The sequence below is a fragment of the Callithrix jacchus genome, chromosome 22 (genome assembly GCF_049354715.1).
Source record: "Callithrix jacchus isolate 240 chromosome 22, calJac240_pri, whole genome shotgun sequence".
Classification (NCBI taxonomy): Eukaryota; Metazoa; Chordata; class Mammalia; order Primates; family Cebidae; genus Callithrix; species Callithrix jacchus.
This window is the reverse complement of record NC_133523.1, coordinates 36,803,089-36,809,215: the sequence shown is the minus strand read 5'-3', so window position 1 is coordinate 36,809,215 and position 6,127 is coordinate 36,803,089. Positions and strand designations below refer to the sequence as shown.

At 44.5% G+C, this 6,127-nt stretch overlaps 1 pseudogene; it reads right to left on the bottom strand.

Annotated features, from left to right (window-relative positions):
• Positions 1 to 4,610: 4,610 nt before the first annotated feature.
• Positions 4,611 to 5,516, bottom strand: LOC103789955 (enhancer of rudimentary homolog pseudogene; annotated as a pseudogene).
• Between the last annotated feature and the right edge of the window lie 611 nt (positions 5,517 to 6,127).

Below are 6,127 nucleotides of genomic sequence, written 5' to 3'. Positions count from 1 at the left end.
ATGCGATCCTGGGCCGGAAAGAGGACATCGCTGGGAGGATCTAAGGCATTTGCAATTCATTGACTGTACGATGTCAGCGATCATTTGTCAGTTTTAATGTTGGCACTGCGATGATCTAAAATAATACTGGGGGGAGTTGAGTGAAAAGTACATGGAGACTCTGACTATTTTTGGAACATTTTTGAAAGTCTGAAATTATTTCAAAATAGAAGTTAAAAAAAGAAAAAAACAAGTCGAATGATCAGCTTCCACGTGGTCATATTAGGTCGCCAGAGTTCAGAACCACCTCTCTAAGGTATCTTGCCTAATACTGTTGTAACCGAGTGCCCCGATTTTTCTAGAGGTGGCTTACTTTTAAAAATTCTTTTAATAGAAATAATTATTTTCTTTCTTACAGTCCCACATTGTTGCTAGACCAATGGCTAGTGGCCTGATTCAGGACCATCCTAGTGGCAAAAGCTGCTTGTAACATGGGCCCTGCGTGCAGGCATAGGTATAGTCCTCTGTTTCGGAGCTTCCTGCTTTTATATCCTTGCTATAAAAATATAAGGCAGGCCTTCCCAGAGACTTTCTGGACGTAATGCTCCAATGTACATAATCTATAAGCTGGGTACTCATACTTTTTTTTTTCTTTGAGATGTAGTCTCACTCTGTCACCCAGGCTGGAGAGCAGTGGCGTGATCTCGGCTCATTGCAATCTCTGCCTCCTGGGTTCAAGCAATTCTTTGTCTCAGCCTCCCGAGTAGCTGGAATTACAGGCACCTGCCACCACGCCAGGCTAATTTTTATATTTTTAGTAGAGATGGGGTTTCATCATCTTGGCCAGGCTGGCCTTGAACGCCTGACCTCATGATCCACCCACCTCGGCCTCCCAAAGTACTAGGATTATAGGCGTGAGTCCCCACGCCCGGCCACTCATAAATATTTTTAACTCCAAGTAAATTGGTTCCATTCTACTGTCCAAGGACTATGCCCCCTTTCAGCAAAAAGTAGGCAGAACAGATGTGGCACCCATATTCCATAAAGATAAAACAAAACTTGACACTGGAAAATTGTATCAGTAACTTCATTTTTCTAGAGATGGTTTATTTTTTCCCCCCATCTCTTTTCTTATTTGCCCAGCACGCTGTTTCCTACTTAGCCCTTCAGAAATGCATATATAACCTTTCACCTCCCCCATCGCTGGATGCTCCCTAAGGGGCAAGTTCCTCTAGATTTGCGCTCCTTGATGGGTCCGTCCTCAAGAGTGGACAGATTATTAGCAGACCATAGAATACGTGGCACAGAGCTTTCAACTTTAAGGGATTGCCTCAGAGCTTCCATCCTGGGTCACCTGGGAACTCACACACATTCAGAGGGCATGTCAGAAGCATACCCACTTGGCCATTTTTTTTTTTTTTTTTGAGACGGAGTCTCTATCGCCCAGGCTAGAGTGCAGTGAGGCGATCTTGGCTCACTACGACCTCCGACTCCCTGGTTCAAGGGATTCTCCTGCCTCAGTCTCCTGAGTAACTGGGATTACAGGCACACGCCACCACATCCGGCTTTTTTTGTATTTTTAGTAGAGACGGGGTTAGCCGGGATGGTCTTGATCTCCTGATCTTGTGATGGGCCCGCCTCAGCCTCCCAAAGTGCTGGGCTTACAGGCATGAGCCACCGTGCCCGGCCAACCATTTTTATAACTTCTGTCCAGGAAGGTGCCAACTCAGTTGCCCAGGAGATAACTTCCTGGTAACAGAGAGACCGGGCAGTTATCTACGTCTCATTTCTTCTCTTGCTCATTGCTTGCTCATTCTCGTTCATTTCCTCTCTTACCTTATAAAATACCTGCTTTTTGTTCCAAAGGTGAAGCAGCACCTTTAAAGGCAGAGTGCTTTGTGCCCCTTCCTCCAAGCTGGATTTGGAATAAAGTTACTTTTTTTTTTTTTGCTATCAGACCTTGCTTTTGTTAATGGGACTCTCCATGCAGCTTGCAACTAACCTGCTTTTTGGTTACACTGTTAGAGTGATCTTCCTGGAAATGCTATTTGCTGTGTTTCTGACCTTCTCAAAGCTTTCCAGTGACTCCTGTCACCGTCGGATGAAGCTCCAGTTCCTTAGGCTGCCACTCAAAACCCCCATAACAAAGCCGCAGTCTACTCCCTTGGTCTATGTGGGAAGTAGAAAACTTCCTTTTTAAAGTTTCTTTTTCTGTTAAAGAATAAATATGCTAGTAATTCTTTGTTAAGCCCTATCCTATGTAGCTGTTAGACATGCCATGCTTACAAACATGTAGTACATTCTATGTCCTTATACTTTCACCAAAATATCTGTGCTGGACGTGCTCACAGGCATATCCCAGCTCTCCATTGCTTTTAAGTGTTTAGAAAAGTTTTAAGTTATTAGCCAATCAGGTTTTAGTTTAGATGGTGAGCTCTGGCTCCAACCAATGGAGATCAGACACAGCAGTAAGGACGACCCCAAATGCATAAAGAATAAATTTCTCTGTTTTTCTTTGTTTGTTGTACTCTCATAGCACAGTGGCTAGCGGGAGTACCCTTCCTGCAGTTCAGGAAGTAAAAATTCTGTTGTAGAAAGATCCTTTGTCCCAGTGCTGATTTTTCTTTGCGGCACTGAGCGTCTATTTCCAACAGTCTGTATAGAAAGACTTGACCCACATTTTATGTTTTCATGTCCGAACTGGTTCTAATTCTTTCACTACTTTCCACAATACCCTCAACTGTTTTCTCAGCCTCCTAAGCTGTTCTTTGTTCTAAGGCCCATTTCAGACTCCGACTCTTCATTGAAACCTGTATGGTTATTTCAGTTAGAAGCGGTCATCCTTTGAATTCATATAGGCTCAAAAGTTCTGCATAATCTTTGGATTCAGAAATGTTCAGAGTCTGAATCCTGGTTCCACCTTTGACCAATTATGAAATAAAGGACAAGTTAATTGGTGTCTTGGGATAGAGGGATAATAGTGCCTACTTCTGTATTCCCAGCACTTCGGGAGGCTGAGAAAACAGTTGGGCGGATTACGAGGTCAAGAGAACAAGACCATCCTGGCCAACATGGTGAAACCACATCTCTACTAAAAATACAAAAATTAGCTGGGCGTGGTGGCATGTACCTGTAGTCCCAGCTACTCGGGAGGCTGAGGCAGGAGAGTTGCTTGAACCCGGGAGGTGGAGGTTGCAGTGAGCCAAGATCACACCACTGCTATCCAGCCTGGTGCCTGGTGATGGAACAAGACTCTGTCTCAAAAAAAAAAAAAAAGTGCCTATTTAAAGTGTCATTGGGGGCATTAGATAAGGTGGAAATATAAAGGTTGACAGTATATAAAAACATAAGCAGTATTAGACAAGATAACTGAAAAAATAGCTCAGTGCTCCCCAAAGGTATTGTGGGTTGTGCAGAAGCTCTTATCAAAATTTTCTGGAGAGCCTTTAAAAAATATTTCTGCCTGGTCATCACTAAAATGAGAGAGACTCTTGAACTGGACTGAATGCTTGGGACTTTAAGGAGTTCAACTGAAATTTTTTCCCCCTTGGAACACAACTCAGTAAATTCGTGATCTATGGACAGAGGAATGTAATCTGATATGGGGAGAAGGGAGGGACAATGGGTTTCTGAATGGGAGAAAGCTGTGATGCCATCCACACCCATCCCTTTGCTCTCATCAGATGGCATCAAGGAAGTACAACTCCTAAAATTATGTAAAGGAAAAGAAAAATCTCAGGGCTGTCAAACTCATTACACCAAAGGGAAAGTTCACTCTGGAGTCACGTAATGCCACTATCTTCTTTTCTCCAGATGAACAGCTACACAGCCTCGTGTCAAGGCACTGCACATTAGCACCACAGGCGGGTGCAAAGTCCTCAGGTATCTCTAGGTGACTGCCTTCACAAATTGTTCTTTGCTGGCCTTGAAACCTTTTTTTTTTTTTTTAATAGCTAAAGGATATTTACTTTTACCAAGACTTTATCTTGAGGACATGGCTAAGCTGCATTTCCACCCCACCCCATCTTGGAGAGGAGTTAGTGAAGTGAATGTTATAAAGTAGATATGAGCAGCTAGCTGAAGGACTGGAACCAAAATTGACTGACAAAGTACAACTTTCATCTAAATCATCATAAAAATATTTAAGTAAAAAAAAAAAAAAAAGGCCGGGCGTGGTGTCCCAGCACTTTGGGAGGCCGAGGTGGGTGGATCACAAGGTCAAGAGATCGAGACCATCCTGGTCAACATGGTAAAACCCCGTCTCTACTAAAAATACAAAAATTAGCTGGGCATGGTGGTGTGCGCCTGTAGTCCCAGCTACTCGGGAGGCTGAGGCAGGAGAATTGCCTGAACCCAGGAGGTGGAGGTTGCCGTGAGCCGAGATCGTGCCATTGCACTCCAGCCTGGGTAACAAGAGCAAAACTCCGTCTTAAAAAAAAAGAAAAGAAAAAAAGAGGGGCAATGGGGGTTTCTGATTGAACAAATGCTCACATTTCATCTAATACAGTCAATCTTGGCTAGAGTATAACAAAGTGGAAACAGGATTACTATGATAAAAAACTTCCACTACAGCATGCTGTACACACCTGTGTTCCAAGCCCACCCCATCCCCAGTAATGCTTCCAACACGATTATTTCCCAGCCTGTTGGGCCCACCGAAGGAGCACGTAGATCTTCTCGTTAATCCAGTCTTTGTTATAAGGCTGGGTATCAGCCCGGTAAAGCAGGCAGCTGAGGTCTGCCGGATCATCAATGAAATCAAACAATTGACTGATGTCGTATGTGATAGAAGGACTGTTGGGATTCATTCTTTTCAGATGTTCTTCATACATTTCACAAACGCCTTCCATGCATTCATTCACAGATTCATAGTCTGCATGAGTTCTGCCTTCTGGCCTCTTGGTAGGCTGTACCAGCAAAATAGTGTGAGACGTCACACCAAAGTCTCTTCGCTGCACATGTCGCGGCCACTACTCGAGCTTAGCCACAACGCCCGGCCTTGAAGCCTCTTAAGATGTATATCCTTCCACAAAACAAGGACATGCCAACTGTAAATTTAGGTTTGCAATCTAAGATTTCACACTGATAATGCTTATCTTTCCAAGTAAAGAAGAAAGACTAGAGGAGACCAATCATTCTTCCCTCTACTGTATCTTCCTACCTGCCTTTCCCACTTGAAGGAGATGTATAAATACCAGCCCTCCTGAAAACCTCTGCAAAGACAACACAAGCCATAGAGAGAATTTCTTTTTTTTGAGACGAATTTTGCTCTTGTTGCCCAGGCTGGAGTGCCATGGCGTGATCTCGGCTCACCGCAACCTCTGCCTCCCAGGTTCAAGTGATTCTTCTGCCTCAGCCTCCCAAGTAGCTGGGATTACAGGCCACCATGCCCGGCTAATTTTGTATTTTTAGTAGAGATGGGGTTTCTCCATGTTGGTCAGGCTGGTCTTGAACTCCCAACCTCAGGTGATCTGCCTGTTTCAGCCTCCCAAAGTGCTTGGATTACAGGCGTGAGCCACCCCTACCTGGTCTGCCATCGAGGATTTCTGACCTTGTGATCTGCCTGCCTCGCCCTCCCAAAGGGCTGGGATTACAGGTGTGAACCACCGTGCCCCGATTTTTTGTTTGAGATCCAAGTTTTGTTTTGCCATGAACTCCTCTACTCATGGAGCTTTGCTCACCTCCTGTGAGGAAGGTGAGTTTCCTTGTCCTGTGACAATGGAGAGCAGCCTTCAGCTTGGTCCCCTCTCAGAGAAGGAGCTGCGTTAGGGTTTTGTCTTAAAATGTGGTAGCTGCAGGGGAAGGTTTGTTGCCAGTTGGCTCTAACCTCTCCTCATGCTTAGAGGGCAACAGTGTGTGATTTGTGTCATCACTTTTTGTGTTTTTGATTTTCGTCATTCCTTTCTTTGAGCTTGTCCAACTCTTGGCCCTGTCTAGTGTCCAAAACACCTCCCAACTTGGTCACATCCAGCAGGAGCTCTAGAAGGTCGGCTAAAACTCCTGAAACTGCAGAACATCAAGTTCTCCCTCTAGGAATCACCTGACAGTTGAAGGAAATACCCAAAATATATTTATTTGACATAATTTGGGATGTCAGCAAAACCCGTCCTGCGAAGGTATCTTTCATGGGAAAACTGGCATCTGTAGA